Source organism: Protopterus annectens, chromosome 17.part0 (assembly GCF_019279795.1).
Source record: "Protopterus annectens isolate FY-2018-M chromosome 17.part0, PAN1.0, whole genome shotgun sequence".
NCBI classification, from domain to species: domain Eukaryota; kingdom Metazoa; phylum Chordata; order Ceratodontiformes; family Protopteridae; genus Protopterus; species Protopterus annectens.
In genome coordinates this window covers 491,945,043-491,963,448 of record NC_056751.1, presented here as the reverse complement: position 1 = coordinate 491,963,448, position 18,406 = coordinate 491,945,043, and the positions used below count along the sequence as shown (strand labels likewise).

The following is an 18,406-nucleotide window of genomic DNA, read 5'->3' as shown; positions in this document are numbered from 1 at the left end:
TAGCGATGAATGTTATAAAGGAGGGAGACACACACACCTTCAAGTTTCTAGTGTTACATATCATACAAGATAATAAAAGAGGTGGGAACATGAACAACAAGACCGAAGCCTCAGAACAAGAATGGATAATTAGGCTTCAGGCTGACAGACCACCTGGACTAAATAGTAAGGTTTCACTGAAACCTTTTCTTCGGAATGGGGCTTTGAAACATTGATTATTATGTTTGTTCACATCTTCTAATATTTGTACATATATTTTAAATTTTTACCACTATCTAATTTTATAGAGCATGTTTTTACAGTTTTTTACATATATTTTTAGTCCACTATTTATATGATTGATTGTTTATATAGTGTTTGTATAATGTAAGCCTTTAACTTTTATTTCTTCAATCAAGATGCTGTTAACTGATTGGATATGACCTAGATGTATCATTATTTAAACAAGAGCAGCAGTTACTGTAGCATGTCTGAGGAAGCAGAGAGGACTCTGTGAAAGCGCTCACATGTTTTATATTTTTACTATTTTGTATTAAAGTGTTGTTTTGCCATGTGTATTCAAACGAGTTGTTGGCTTTTTTGGAATATGCTAATGGCTTGCCAAGGACAACTCTTGTTTGGGGAACAGTCCAAACATAACAGGCTAACCTGTGGCCATTATGTGGATGGCCCTACAGTTCAGAGCTATGCAGAAACAGAACTTTGTCAGACTGAAACTCATGCAAAAGTTGCATGTGCAGACAAAACCCTGTTAAAGAATCAGTATTCCAAACATATAACAGCAATACTCACATTCTGCCCCTAAGTCTTGAACCTTCTCCACCATTTAGGTGGCTTGTCTCCATAAGTCTTGTTGTAAGAGGTAGTAGCTCACAGAACTCTAGGATGTCTTCCTCACAAGTAAGGGAAAGGGCCAACACCCACATGGAGTACTTATTTATAGGAGTGTGTTGCCATGCCATTGACTATTGGAAGAACTGCACAGCTGCTCTGCATGTAATTAGAAAGTGGGGAACGCAATAGGTACACAGGCCATCACCTGGTCATGAGCATCATCTACAAAAGCCATGCTGCCACCTATTCAAACCAGCTCTGTCCCTGTAGTGCACCGAGAGAGAGATGGAGAGAGAGAGAGAGAGAGAAGAAACAAAACATAAACTGGAAAAGAGAAGAAAGAAAAAAGGGCAAGTGGAACATGTAAGCATGTAACTGAATGTAGTACTTAGTCTGTAATAATGGGAAATATGATTTGGAGGACTATATGTCCCAACAAGACTTGCTGTACTAATTTCCTGCTGAACAGCTGCTATGGCCATAGAATCTGGCCATCTCTGCAGTGGGAGACATCACAGATATACCTCTCAACTTTACAGATCTTCACAGAATGTCCACATTTTACCATCATAGTTTTTTGTCTGTTCCTCCTGAAATCTATACTTTTCTTAGGTTCATAGATTAGTAGGTTCATAGATTAGTACTAAGTTAACTGCCCTCGCAAGCCATTTTAAGCCTAGCTAATTATCCCTTGTGAGACTCAAACCCTACACCCTGTGTTTGTAAGGCAAACACCTTAACCATTAGGCCACCCTCCCTCAAATATTTTATGATTATAAAGGCAATACTGCATTCCTCCAATAGCTATGAATGGCAGGTTTGAGCATAGATTAGCACTAACCTAACTGCCCTTGGAGCCATATTAAGCCTAGCCAAGTATCCCTTCTGAGACTCAAACCCTGCACCTTGTGTTTGTAAGGCAAACACCTTAACCTTCAGGCCACTCATCCATACTGGCCAATAGCTGAAGATTGAAGTCATCAAGTAATGACAAACACTTGAGTTTAAGACTCCACATCCTTAAGAATATTCACGGTAATGCAAAATATATCATTCTACAAACTTCCTATGTTTGTATCAGGAATATTTAAAATCTGTGCCTATTTATCTCCCCATCATTGTAGGCTTTGTCCAAATGTGATGCCCTGAGAGGTTGTGAGGTAGGGTCACAGCTCAGGACCCTTACTCACCCTGGAAACAGCTCATATATGACAACCACGGGGGTGTCTGTCAAACAGTTGTGGCCAGTTAATGGGATGTTGTCCATATCCAAGTTACCTGTGAATATGAGTATGACACGTTTGTCTTGTAATGATGAGAGACGTATATAGGTCATGTGCATAGTAAATTACTGTTGTAGACATGTTTGTTGAACTGCATGTGATATAGTGAATTAATAACATTCAAGTGTACAGTGTTCTGCTGGACAATAAGTACATTTGTGACTATCTATAGTCACATACATGTATACCTGCATTATGTCAGCCAAACTATTGGCAGGTCTGTGAGCAATGGCATTGTAACATAATAGCCTTCTTATGACTGTTGGACATCTTCCAGGTTATCACAGTGATGTCAAAGCCTACTGTGCAATCAACATACTAATGTATGGTGCAGCTATATTAATACAGTATCAATATTGATGTCCCTTTTGTCAACCATTTATGTGTGCCATTGTCCAGATGTACTGCTATAACAGGTTGAGAATTATGACTGAGCAACAAGACTATAAATACAGTGTGCCATGCAAACATAGAACAGAAATGTATACCAGGTATCCCCTGAGCACATGTATGTATGCATATGTTCAGCTGGAAGGCACAAAACTAATTACATGGGTTTCAAGCAGTCAGGTACATAGGTTGTGCATGTTGCACATGTGTGTAATATAAGTGTCAGTGCATACAACAGACACAAATGTGTACAGCTACTGGTTGCTGCATTGCTCTGAGACTGATATGAGTACTAGAGTAGGCAGAGTTATCAGGTAGTAATCATAGAAGTTTCCAACTGTGTTATGACCCACTGTCCATGCCTACCACTACCAGCTATATCAACACCTATATACAGTGGATATCACAAGTGTACACACCCCTGTTGCAATGCCAGGTTTGTGTGCTGTTTGACAATCAGACCACAGAAAATAATTTCTTAATGTTTCTCATCTTGAATGTGACCCCTAACCTGTACAATTCCATTGAAAAACAATCAAAGATGTTTCTAGAAAGGTGACTATTGCCAAGTGAAGATGTGCCATGATGTTAGAGTCCAGACCAAGACGGATGAATGCTGTAACCATCTCAAAAGGTGCATACACAACATATCAGGTTCAGGATGTGCACACTCATTCATCTAGCTTATTGTTCTGATTATTATTTCCATATGTTTTCACAGACCAGATTGTTATGTTTTCAATTGAATTGTACAGGCCATAGGTCACATTACAAATGGGAATTGTTTTGAAATGAGTTACTGTGGTGTCATGTTCCAATTGCACAAATGCCAGGCATTGTAACAAGGGTGTGTACCCTTTATATCCACTGTAGCTATATGGGCTCAGCAGTACCTGACCTGTATAACCAGCTTCCACCAAGGTAGAATAATCTCCTTTGGTGGACAGCAGCAATACACAAACCATATAATAGGTTGCTACATTGGCTGTACAGGGATACATAGGTGCAGGCAACAAATTGGAAGCAAGTACACCTATATCTGAGCAAGCATGTACGTTCACAGATGACTTTTTGTAAGGCTGACTATGACTACAAATCAGACATATCTACACCACCAAGGACATTTGTAACTGTGTCTCCACATATGTTGTAAGTCTCAGAGGAAACAACACAATTCACCCTGTAGTGGGGGTAAAGAACACCACATGCACACATGCCATGGATATAGACAACCTGCATCACACAGGTTAGGTGAGAACATTGCCACTCTGTACATTCCAGTGGTACAGGGGGATATGCACATCAACCACACTCCTCTCAGCAATGGTGAGCATGTACATATTGCATACTGATGGCAACAACATCATATCTCCATGGGGCATAATAACATCACTATCTGCCTCCTACATGAACTCAGCCATGTGCTCACAGCTCCATCACATACCCAGTCAATCACAGACCTCCCACCATCCACACACCATCCACATGGAAGATGCCCACTGTCAACCCTCTACACAGAAATGAATGGAGAATAGAGGATTATGCAAACAAGTGTCCAACACTGGGGGAAATAAGATAGCTCAGAGACAGGAGTGTAATGCAAGCTGCTATTGCCATGATAGGTTGGAGGGTTATGGTGTGGTGTGGATTATGTGCAAGTAATATCCACTGTTGATGTGCAATTTGACAACCGTATGAGGTCCTGTGACCTTTTTCCTGTTTATGTATTCCAGGTAACATGCAGAGGGCTCACCTACCAGCATTCACTGTTGTGGAAACTGACATTATCACCCAATATGTGACTGTACATTATGCCCTGTTATTTGGATGTAGAGCAGAGTATATGCGGGAGAGAACCGCCCTGTAGAACACTGTGGTCCACAGGGTAAATGATGCTGGCCTGCACAGCAGGACTTATGAGCATGTGCAGCATCGGGCCACCGACCTCATCCACTATGCCCATCAATAGGCTGCTGCTGTAGCGAGGGCCCGGCTATTCACAGGTGGGGCCCAGACATCCAGACCCCACTGACACTCACCGAGGAATTCTTCGCCAAACTTGGGGCACTTGCCCAATGCACAAGCCATGAAGCTGAGTGAAGCATTGTGGATGTGAATTGCACACACACACACACACACACACACACACACACACACACACACACACACACACACACACACCTGCTCACACTGGATGAGGAGCATGCAGGTAAGGGCCCAGTGGGGATAAGTACCCTAATGTATCAGACATACATGTATCTGTATTGCATCTACATCCGTGTGTCAGGTCTGATTGCAGTTGTGGATGGGGCTTTCTAATGCACAGTGGTGTACATCTATGGTGAGGACAGGACATTGTGTATAATTGCGGTTAGTACTGTAGATGTGCAGACATGCTGCATCCATCCTGTACCAAGGCCACATGTGAGTCTGCTGACAATAACTCCCTCTTACAACTCCATAGGACCCTCTAGTCTGCATATGGGACAGCAGCCTGAAGCTGGTGAGTATGACATTGTTCTGCTGTTGCCTGGCAATACCCCTGGCATGTGAAGCACATGCAATTTACCATGCACACAACCATCAGTGATAGCTATATTGCTTTATGCAATAGCTATATTGCTGTTTGTGCATGTTCACTTGTGCTGGGGTTAACTTATTGAATCACAGTGGTCACCAGTGGGGCCTATCTGATATGAATACAACATTCCTGTAGCATACCTCACAACTTGTCATTGCCAAGACATCTAGGCAGAGGCCAGCACAATGGGCTGGACAAACGGCCTAAGATAGGGACATGTGTGCACATTACTGGTATACAGTGGATATAAATTGTGTACACACCCCTGTTATGATGCAAAGTGTTCCTGTTACATACTAATTAGGACCAGAGTATGTCAGTCCACACCTCTTCCAGCCTTTACTGTGACCCATAACAGGAACAGTACACTTATAAAATCAAGCATCTGGACTCATGTATTGCACCTACGAGGCTGGCCACCTGTGAGGGTGGCAGATGTATCAGCATGATGTTTCAGTCAGGTATGATACCTCATGCTGCCATATGTGTCAGTACACTCACTGTGGCCTATTTGGCTAAAATGTCATATACATGGGCATTGTTAAGGCACACTGACCACTTCCAACCACGTATAGGTTGCAAACATCTGGATATTCTAGACACATCTGTACAGAGGACTGTAGAATGGTTTAACCTGCTGCATGTGAGGAAGATGGTGTTACCACACTATATAAAGTAATGGCAGCAGGAGGTGGTCACCATCCATGTATGGTATAAACATCAAAATGGTATAAGCCACACAAGATATGATCTTCACACACAGACAAAAAGTTGCCAGCATTGGGATTAAAACTCCTGTCTGTCTAGGTATTCTTACTGTAGTGCTACACAGTTATTAGATGTGCCATGGAGCTGATACATTTCCACCTATTCCAAAGGTACTTCTAAGGTGGATGACATCAACAGGACTACTAAATTAGAGTGATCAGAAGTGTAAAGTATAGTACACAGGTCAAAAATGGTGTAACCCACACACTACATGATTCTCACAAAAACACACATACACATCCAAACAGTTGCCAGTAGGGTGATTAGAACTCCTGCCTATCTAGTTATTGTTACTATAGTGCTGTGTAGATGTTCATCGTGTGACACTGCTGCAGTCATTACACTTGGGTTATCCTGCCATCAGGCGGTCCCCAGTCGGCCTGAGTTCCAAAGTCTTGGTCCGGCGTCGGTTGCTGTTGCTTCTTCCCTGATGTCAGTGCACCAGGGGGATATAAGATTCAGCTGACACCATTTTCTTCAGTCTTTCTTGCCACGCGGTGCCTGAAGCAAAAGCAGTTTGCCAGTTTCAGTCGGCCGACTCCTGAGATTTTCATTCCGAATCCAGAACCGAAGTCTTCTAAAAAGCTAAGTACCCCGTTGGGGAAACTTTTTCTTGCCTCAGACCGAGGTCAGTAAAAGTTAATAATTGTATTTCTTGTGGGAAGCAAATACCTCATAAGGATTTCCACTCCTACTGTATCCCATGCCTAGGCCCAGACCACGACGTCACTGGTTGTCGGTTTTGTGCTAGGTTCAACAAGTGCACTATTACACGTTGGTTTGATTATGGCCCGACTTTATTTTGGCAGAAAATTTAATTATGCCATGCCATCGGAACTTCCGATGACTGGAATTCATAAAAAGCGCAAGGACAAGGACAGGCATCCGAGGCCCAAGACTGACGATGAGGCCTCTTCTAGGCCAGTCGCCGGTTCTCCGGTTTTCAGCAAGGCACCTACGCAGCCCCTGACGACCGCTTCTACAGAACCACAGACTGCCTCCGACTCCCATGTGGAGCTGGCTGGGCCTTCGGATGCTCTTGCTATTCAGATTACCGAACATAATCCTACAGAGGGAACCAAAGTAGCTGAACGATCCACAGCTTCAGAGGGTGTTTTCAGACCTACCCAATTAACTATTAAACCCTCTGTTAAATCTAAGCCTCCCTTAAAAGCAAAGAAACAGACACAGCAATCTCCAGGGCAGGTTTCCATGCCTAAGAAACAAATGCTAAAAATGGCCGAAGACCTTATTACCCTGATCAGAGGGTCCCAACCCCCTCCAGATAAAAGGCCCAGACAAGATGCAGACTATCAATCTTCAGACCAGGTGTCCATTTCCTCTGACTCATCCTCAGACCTAGGGTATTCCTTACCCCCTTATGAAGATTCAGATGCTGAGGAATCAATTCCATCAGCCTCTCCGCCTGAGGACTGCTCCTTTGGGGAGACCTTACATTCCATGAGGGAGCATTTCCACTGGGAAGGCCAGGGTTATTCAGAATCCAAGAAAAGGCTCAGAGACTTCCTCTTATTGCCTCAACACAGACCCCTTGCTATTCCACCTATGTTAGATATTGTGGATGATGTATATACTGAATCCAGCTTAAACCCTGACTCCTTACCACCAGCCCCAGTTAAGCTGGATAGATATTACAGAGTCCCTGACTCTCACAACTTTCTATACAAAAGCCCTGTTGCAGACCCTGAAACTATTTCTCAGGGACCCAAAGGGATTAAGGCCTCATCAGCTAAAAACCCTGTCCCCTCTGACAGAGATTCCAGAGCATTAGACAGATGGGGCAAGAAAGTTTATACATCTGCAACTTTAGCCATGAGAGCCTTGAATTGCCAGTTTCACATGCTAAAATATCAGCAATTTTTAATGTCTCAGTTGAAACAAAAGATGCTTTCAGATTCAGATCCTCCTAATTTGAAAGAAATGCAGGATTTATTGCATGCAGCTGAACAAGTGGGAAAACATACTTTGCAATGTGGTTTTGATTCCTTAGAGGCCTCCTGTAGAGCAGCAGTTACAGGCTATGTCATTAGAAGGCATGCTTGGTTAAAAGAACATACGCTACCAGATCATGTTAAAGCCAAATTACTGAATGCACCTTTGCAGCGGGATGTGTTGTTTGGAGTTAAGGCAGAGGAGGTATTAAAAAAGATGGAGGATAAGGCAAAAAATCTATGCAAATGGTCAAAGATTTCTTACAGGTTCAACCTCCTCATTTTAGCAGAAATTGGCCAACAAAAAAATTGGTCCTTTCCAGTCACAGACAGACCTCAAAGGGGCAGATATAGGCATCCAAGAGGTAGAGGTCAGACACAAGGTCCTTACAGACCTCGACAATGGGGTGCACAGGGCCAGAAAGAAGGGGAAGACAGGCCTCAACCTTATAAAAAAACAGTCTCAATGACTTCCCACTACAGCTGTCAAACAGCTCTCTCTTGGCAGCTCCCTTAGGAGGAAAACTGACTCTTTTCTATCACAATTGGCATTGCATCACCAAAGACAAATGGGTTCTCAACATCATATCTCAAGGTTACAGGTTTCACTACCACACTCTTCCAAGGTTAAAAGGAATGCCAAATCTGCCACCAAATCAATGGGCAGAGGCTCAAAAAAAAATTACAGCACTCATGGACATGAGAGTTATTCAAAAGGTACCACCAGAAGAGCAAGGCCAAGGATTTTACTCAAGACTCTTTCTGGTTCCCAGAAAGGACAAAGCCTGGAGACCCATTCTGGACCTTTCTTCTCTGAACACTTACCTGGATGTTCCAAAATTCAAACTGTTGACACTACAGCAGCTTCTTCCTATGCTGGGCAAGAAAGCTTGGCTCGTGACTTTGGACCTCAAAGAGGCATACCTGCATGTCCCTATCAGACAAAACTGCAGAAGATACCTCAGATTTCTAGCAGGTTCAATGCACTATCAATTCTCTGCACTGCCTTTTGGCTTATTTACTGCACCCAGGGTCTTCACAAAGTGCCTGGCACCAGTAATTGCATTTTGCAGGCAAAAAGGAATTCAAATGTACCCATACCTGGACAACTGCCTAATCCAAGCAGAGAGCAAGGACATTCTTCTACAGCATCTGGCGTATGTAAAAAAGTTATTAAATTGCCTGGGGTACACATTAAATGAAAAGAAATCAAAACTAGTGCCCTCACAACAGATAATATTCCTGGGTGCCAGCTTAAACAAAACAGCCCAGATGGCTTATCTCACGTCAGAGCAAGGACAACTGACTCAATATTTTCATTTAATGGCAACAAAGACCAAACTCCCTGCAAGAAAAATTCTGCAGGCCTTGGGCTACATGGCATCTTGCATACTACTAATTCCATATGCCAGACTGCATATGAGGAAACTACAATGGTACCTAAAGAGTGTATGGTCTCAACACTGTCAATTTCTGGACACAGTTATACCACTAATTTCTTGCCTTCAACAGGAGTTTCAATGGTGGGCCCAAGCCTGTCAACTCAACAAGGGACAGCCTTTTACTCAACCCACAGCCAGGCAAACACTGATAACAGATGCATCGGATTATGCCTGGGGAGCACACATGGCAGGAAAATGTATTCAGGGCGAGTGGCCCGCAGAACAAAGACATCTCCACATCAATCAAAAAGAGATGCTAGCTGTACAAAATGCAATTATAGCTTTCAAGGACCTGCTACATCCAGGACAACTACTACTAAAGACAGACAACACCACAGTTATGTGGTACATAAACAAGCAAGGTGGAACACACTCCTACCCCCTCTGCAGACAAGCCATGACCTTGTGGAACACATCTTTAAACTACCAAGTTCATCTGCAGGCACAATTCCTGCCAGGAAAGAAAAAGACACTGACAGACGACCTAAGCAGAAACATCATGGATCCTCACGAATGGCAATTGAGTCCACAAATTTTCAGAATTGTAGCACAAAAATGGGGGAAACCAGACATAGATCTGTTTGCATCCCCAATGAACTGCCAACTACAGAAATTCTGCACAAGGAGCTACCATCCACAAGCATGGAAAGTGGATGCCCTCTCATTCAGATGGAAAAAACTACATGTATACGCTTTCCCTCCTTTACCTCTCCTTCCAAAGGTACTCATAAAAGCCAGGCAGGAAGAGCCAAAGATGATCCTGATTGCACCAGACTGGCCATGCCAGCACTGGTATCCAATCTTAAAGAACTTAGCACAAGAACCACCCTGGATTTTGCCTCAAATCCCACAGCTTTTAACACAACACAACAATCAGATACTTCACAGCCAGCTAAAGTCTTTAAATCTAGCTGCATGGAAAATTCCTTAAGCAAGCAAGAATTGCCTCTCTCCAAAGCTGTTATGGATGTCATTCTGGAGGCCAGAAGGCCTAGCACCAGAAAAGTCTACTCAGATAAATGGAAGAGATTCTGTGCCTGGAACCAAGCACACAGCCTTGACCCTCTTGTCCCAAACATTCCTCAGATGCTTCAATACTTGACTGAGATGATGGACAAGGGCCTCTCCTTCTCATCCAAGATTCATGCCTCAGCCATTTCTGCTCACTACAACATGGATCCACCAATTTTTTCATATCCTTTGCTCAAACAGTACCTTAGAGGGGCTAAAAACATGAGACCAACCCGTAGAGCACCTACATCAACTTGGGACCTCAACTTTGTTTTGGAAAAATTGACTTTACCTCCTTTTGAGCCAGCAAACACAGCAGAATTAAAATACATCTCTTGGAAGACTGCTCTGCTACTGGCAATAACATCAGCAAGAAGAGTTTCAGAATTACAGGCACTAATGGCAGTGTAACCTTTCCTCATCTTCCACCAGGACAGGGTATCCTTAAGAACTAACCCCAAGTTTATGCCAAAGGTAGTATCAAGTGTGGCTCTAAACCAAACTATTCACTTGCCAACCTTTTATCCAAAACCACAGAACAAAGGGGAGAGACTAGTACATTCCTTGGACATTCACAGACAGTTATGCTTCTACTTGGACAAAACCAAAGCTTTCAGAAAATCTGAGCAATTATTGGTAGCATACGCTACAGGAGCACAGGGAAAAGCCATTTCAAACCAGACTATTTCAAAGTGGATAGCTCACTGTATACATTTTTGCTATACACACCATGGGAAACCTGTACCTAGCAGCATTAGATCTCACTACACCAGGGCAACAGCCACTTCAACTGCCTACCTCAGGGGAGTGCCTACCAAGAACATTTTAGAAGCAGCAACATGGAGTTCTGTACATACCTTCACCAAACATTACCATTTGCCTTTATATTCCAAATCCAGAGCAGGCTTTGCCACTGCTGTGCTTCAGGGCCTTATAGCCACCCCTAATGCCTTATAGATCCATCCACCCTATTTCAGCTTTGGGATTCCACCCTATTGTAATGACTGCAGCCGTGTCACACAATGAACATAGTACAGTTTTGTACCTACCATAAATGTAGATGTTCGAGTGTAGACACTGCTGCAGTCAGACCCCTCCCTCCTTCCCCTCTTACTTTCTGGTACATACCTAGGTCTTCTACCCTTATTTCCTAAAGGGAGTATTTGCTGGTAATTAAAAATTGTTATTTGCTTTTCTATTATATATTTTACTAGCCATTTGAAAGGCCTACCTATTTGGGGGCACCTGACATCTGGGGCAAGAAAAACTGAAGAAAATGACGTTGGCTGCATCTTATATCCCCCTGGCGCACTGACGTCAGGGAAGAAGCGACAACAACTGACGCTGGACCAAGACTTTGGAACTCCGGCCAACTGGGGACCACCTGACGGCAGGATAACCCAAGTGTATTGACTGCAGCAGTGTCTACACTCGAACATCTACATTTATGGTAGGTACAAAACTGTACTTTATCAGATGCACCATAGAGCTGATACATTTCCACCTAGTACAAAGGTACTTCTAAGGTGGATGACACCAACAGGACTACTAGATTGGGGTGAAGAGAAGTGTGAAGACTAGTACACAAGTCAAAAATGTGATAAGCCAGACAGTACATGATTCACACACACACACACACACACACACACACACACACACACACACACACACACACACACACACACACACACACTTGCCAGTATTGCGGTTAGAACTCCTGCCTATCTAGTTATGTCTGCTATAGTGTTACGCAGTTACTGCATGCACTCTAGAGCTTACTGAACTTTCACATAGACAAAGCTGCTGATAACTGCATAGCTGCAGTAAAGTATTACAGCTGGCAGACAGTCTGCCTTCTGTTCCACCCTTACATTGTTGCTAGTTCTTTCTGTCTTGCACTTCAACTAGCATTATGGCTTGGCACTTCACCAGGTTATTGTATCAAGAAGTGTGGCACACCTGGGAGCCGTCAGCAGTACTCATTCATCACAGATGTTGCCCCAATACTTACTGGTTATGTCTAGCCCTCCTGGTATGTTTGAAGGGCAGGTTTCTGTGCTTTCACCCAATAACCTGGTGCACTTGTCCATTCTGATGCACTGTTGCAACTGCCTAATGTACAGAGACAACCCTTCCCTCTAAACTCCAAACACTCAGACCTGTGAGTGTTACCCATATATCACCCAATGTGGACATGTTCACTCTCCAGCAAAAACTGGACTAGCAGGTCAAGAAGATAAGATCAACACCTGCACTACACCATGTTGAACACGTATCTCACCATTACACCCACTTTGACAGCCATGACGTACAGTGGAAAGCCACACACCCACCTTCCCAGAGGCACTCAGTGGACATTTACCCAAACAGCACAGACCAGCAAGACAGACACCCACTCAGACACCGCAACATGGAACATGCCAAGGGACACATATTTAACCTATACTGTGTGCCCCACAACCTAAGCTCCTAAGGCTAACCACCTTGCACAATACAGTGATCATGGGTAATTCAATACTGAGGCACACACATATCCCACTCACTAAGTTGAATATGGAGCAGGTAACAGCCAAATATGTATCACATGCCAGCATCCAACACATCACATAGCCAGTCATGGCACTCCACAACAACGAGTATCACTCCGTATCCATGTGGGTGTGAATGACTTGGGACACACCTCACTTGACTACATAACAAGAGACATGGTTGAACTCTCTGATTATATGGTCCAGGCAGGTGTGACAGTAGCCCTGAGCAATGCACTGCCATCACCTAGAATAATGCTGCGGTACTATCAACAGATGATTGACTGCAACATTGGCTTACGTGTTTTGTGTCATTCTCAGGAGATCCAGTACCTCTCTGCTTGCGATGACATGACTGACAGAACCCAATGACTTTCCACAGGTGTCCTACATCTGTCAGTGCTGTGTTTCCAGGTACTGGCTAAGTGTCTTGCCATCCCTATGATGTCTTATTAGGCAGTGTTCCTTATGTAATTTCCACCATAACAGCTAGACATGTATGCAGTCTGAGGGTCATGCTGCTCAACAGTAGACATCTAACTGTCAGGATGCAGTCACTGGAAGCACTCGGAATGGAGGACACATGTCTGCTGTAATGGAGAGGTGGTTCACAGCAGCAGACAGCAGACCTGCAGTATCAGGCTATGATGCATTCCACAGCTGTCAGCCCCCAAACATGGACCACACCTCCACAGGTGGTGGTGGTGTCTCCATATTCATTATGGCTAGGAACACCTCCAGAGTAGTATCCCAGCGTAATGCATTTGAGATATGTCCAGTACAACTGCCTTGAGGTAATAGTGCAATCCAGACCATCGCCTGCTATGGGTCCACATCTGTGTCCCTAGACTGTCAATGCACATTCCTGAACACTCTGCCATCTATGATGGTCCAATGCAACACTGACATAGTATGGGACTTCAACTACCCCTCCATCAGCTGGGGAAAGTAGCCAAGCGCCAGTACAGTGGCCCAACACTTCTGTGATTCATCATTTCTGATGCCCTGGACCAGCTCATACTGACCCTCGATAGAGGAAGCAACAACCTTGACCTGTGTTGACTACTTAGATATGGGACTGTTGCTTGTCCAGCGATCTCAATCACTACATGGTGAGATCCACATAGGCTGTAATCAACATGGAAATCAACATGTCAGCCACACCCCCACAAAGGTAACCACCTTGAATCCTCTCCAAAGCTGACTATGCAACCATGAAAACAGGGTTGGATGATTACACTGCACGCATGGCAATGGGAAATAGCCGCATGACTGTGTAATCATACACATATGTACTGTATAAACAGGAACATGAATGCATGGTACTAGTCAGAGCCAACAGAACCCAGACACTGTCATCCAAACACTGGGAGACAATGAGATGGTCCCCTGCCATTACTAAAGTGTGCATCAGAAGGAGGACACTGTTGCAGAGAAAGATGGTGTCTCATGACTGTTGAACTCCCTTATTAGCCTCAAGCACAACTTTGGATCCCTCATGGAATCCCCTGCAGGAATCCATGACAGCAGACATGCAGCAGACACAGATAACAATCACAACATCCTTTGATAGTTACATCATCAACCTACACAGCATTAAATACAAGTGTTGTGAGTTACTGCACAATGCTAATACCTATCCTGAGACAGCAGATATTGGCCACAGTCTTGGAAATACATTCAGTGCCAGCTTTACCCCTTTATCCCCCCACAAGTTAAGTGCTGAGTGAATATGTTCTCACATGCTGTATCCCATTTCTGTTCTAGGCATTTGTGTGTCACCAGGGTGTGGCCCTGCAGCAAGACCATGGGGTATGGCAGTGTGGTAACACATCCACCATGTCATAGGCAGGCTACAACTGTATGTGCATGGAAATCCCTTGTCTGTAACACAGTGATTGTGTATGCCGCACAGATTTTAGGGCTGAGGGTTGTACAGAGGTATATGTTGATTTACAACATCTGTTTTAGAATGGAGAATGGTACATGTTGTGGTTTGGACACAACTCTGATCGCTAATAACCACAGCCACAGGGGATATTCATCAACCAAACACACTGAGATTACTATTCACACACACACACACACACACACACACACACACACACACACACACACACACACACACACACGCACACACTTGCCAGTACTGAGATCCATAGGTTCATTGCTTTATAGGTGTGTTGTAGGTGAATGGGTCTGAAGGCACCACAAGGCTAGCCCAAGGGAATACCATGGCATCAGGCCACATGAAAATAGCCCCAGTGTAGCTCAGGAGTATAGTCACTGGAGTGGTCCCCAGGGGTGGGTATTGCATTCCCCATCCACTCATCCAGATTTCTATTGTGGGTGGCCAGTAATGTGCACTGCTTTACATGTATGTGATTATATTCCACAGCATGGGCAGGGTCTGGGTTGTGCACATGCCCCACATGCATGTTATTTTAAGTGTGGAAGTGTGCTTGAGGTCTCTGGGGCATGTTGTGTGGACAGATTGATATCTTCAGAAGTAGCATTCCTGACCTCATTTGGTGAGACATGGCTGTGTGACTGAGGTAGTGATTGCACCTAATAGACAGTATAATATGGGGATTCATTGGAGTTCTTGGAGTCTGTCCATACAGGGCATGTGTATAAGGCATGGTATTTCCTTTGTGGGATATGTTTGCAGACTCTACAATTGTTGCAGGTGTTCATTGAGGACCATGGCAAAAGGGCCACTGTACACATTGATTGGGCTTCTGAGGGAATGGAAAAGGGTGCCATGTCCTTTTACTTGCTGGATAACACACACTCAGTCAGGTGATGTAACACATAAAAGTACTTTCTGATGTCAGTGGCACTGTTGTGGTCAACAGGCAGCTGACTGTCCACCTGTGTTCCCCATTCTATTATAATAATGTCACTGTTCAGTGGACAACCACCACTGCATTACTTCATGTGAGCGATGGTGTTCCCAAAGGTCATGGGGGCACATATCTTGGCATTGAGGCAATGTCCAGGATTCTGACAACAGTTATAGATGTCAAGTGGCCTTTGGGCATGACGTCAACATCACATGGATTGGGAATGCTACCACCCACCTTACTGTTATATGCAAACATTATCAACCAGGGTGCCTTGGTGATCTCTTGCACCTCAGAAGGGTATATCCCAAACATGAGAGAACATGGGTCCATACCCTGTGTGACACCAGTCATGTCTGGTCATCGGTTCGACATGGAGTCCACTGCAATCACACAGTGGGTACTATCTGTGAGGCAATTTGCAGGAAAAATACTAATATAGTGGTTGCTGCCTAGCCAAGTGTGTTTGTGTATGAGTCCTGGGTGGAGAGTGGTCTATGAGAATTAGAAGGGTTGCCCATATTGTTAACTAAACCAAACTGTCACATAGTCACTGCACATGGCACTTCACATTTAGGGCTGTGGATTGTCTACACCAACCTCTACAGTGTTTGACAACTGTTGGCCTTATAATGTGGACATTGGGACATATACTAGGTCCTCAATATAATAATTTAGCAAAACCCACCCCAATGGATCCTGTTATTACACAATCACACCGACACCCATACAGGATACTGATGCAGACATGTACAAACACTCACACACACACACACACACACACACACACACACACACGCACACACACGCACACACACACACACACACACACACACACACACACACACACACACACACACACACACACACACACACACACACACACACACACACACACACAAACACACTTGCCAGTACTGCGTTTCAAATCCCTACCTAGCTATGTATTGCTACTACAGTGTTACGCAATTAAAGCATGCACCATGGAGCCTATAGGATGGATGTTATCCCTAGGTACTTCTAAGGTGAGAAACATCACCAGCCCTTGTAAATACTGGCATTGGGTGATGTAGTGGGTGAGAAATTTCACAAAATATTTTACCCTGCACACATTTACATTTGCCAGGAGTGAGGTTCAAACCTCTGTCTAGCTATGTTTTCAGACCTTTGTGTTACGCATTTACCACACACACTACTGACCTTACATGGTTTAGGCCTGCCAACAGGTACTTCTAAGGTGAATGATATCTGCAGGACTGCTAAAGTCAGGCACTGAGAAGTGTACTAGGTGTAAATGGGGCCAAAATATTTAAGGTATGGACACATATATGTAGATATATGTACACACACACACAAAGACTTGCCAGGAATGAGATTCAAACCCTTACCTATGTAGTTATTGCTACTACATTGTTCCACATTTATCACATGTGCCACAGAGCTTATAGGTAGAACAGTGCCCAAACATACCTCTAAGGTGAGTGACATCAGCAGCAGTGCTAAAGGATGGGTAAGGAAAGTGTAATGAGTTTGAATGGCTTTAAAATCAGGTCTCTACAGACACACACACACACACACACTCTCACACAAACACACATATTTCTACAGTTGCCAGGATGGGATTAGAACTCCTACCTGACTAGTTTGCTACACTATAGCTTTACACAGTTATCGCACGCACCACAGAGCTTATATTTGGACAGCTGTCCATAGGTATCTTTGAAGATGAGTGACATCAGCAGCAGTGCTAAAGGAGGAATAAGGGAATTGTAGTCACTGTGAATGACCACAAAATCAGGTTTCTACAAAGACATATGCACTCTCTCACACAGCCATACACATTTTCACAGTTGTCAGGACTGGGATTAGCACTCCTACCTAACTAGTTTGCTACACTATAGTATTATGCAGTTATTGCAAGCACCACTGAGCTTATATGTTGGAGAGCTGCCCAAAGGTATCTTTGAAGGTGAGTGACAGCAACAGTGCTAAAGGATGGGTGAGGGATGTGTAGTGAGTAAGAATGGCCACAGAATCAGGTCTCTACAAAAACCCACATACTCTCACACAGACACACACATTTTCAGTTCCCAGGACCGGGATTAGAACTCCTACCTAACTAGTTTGCTACACTATAGTATTACACAGTTATCTCAAGTGCCATGGAACTTATATGTTGGAGAGGTGTCCAAAGGTATCTTTGAAGGTGAGTGACATCAGCAGCAGTGCTAAAGGAGGGGTGAGGAAGGTGTAGTGAGTGTGAATGGCCACAAAAACAGGTGTCATCAAAGCACACACACTCTCTCACACAAACACACACACACATGCACACACACACACACACACACACATTTTCACAGTTGCCAGGACAAGGATTAGAACTCCTACCTAACTAGTTTGCTACACTATAGTATTACACAGTTATCACAAGCACCATGGAACTTACAGGGCTGCAAGCTGCCCAAAGGGTTATTTAAAGGGACTGACATCAGCAGGAGTGCTAAAGTAGGGCACTGGGGATATAATGAGCGTGAGTGGCCTCAACCACATTCATCTAGAAACACACACACACACACACACACACACACACACACACACACACACACACACACACACACACACACACACACACACACACACACACACACACACACACACAGTTTTACATTTAGCAGGACTGAGATTGCAACTGCGACATGGATACTTATTTGTACTGTAGTGTTACACAGTTATCACGAGCACCACTGAGACAATAGGGCTGAGGGCTAACC

At 44.0% G+C, this 18,406-nt stretch overlaps 1 protein-coding gene across 3 annotated transcripts in view; it reads left to right on the top strand.

The window, feature by feature from the left end:
- SYT3 (synaptotagmin 3) overlaps positions 1-18,406 on the top strand; it is a 1,759,115-nt gene that overhangs the window by 1,367,138 nt on the left and 373,571 nt on the right. The window lies entirely within an intron of this gene.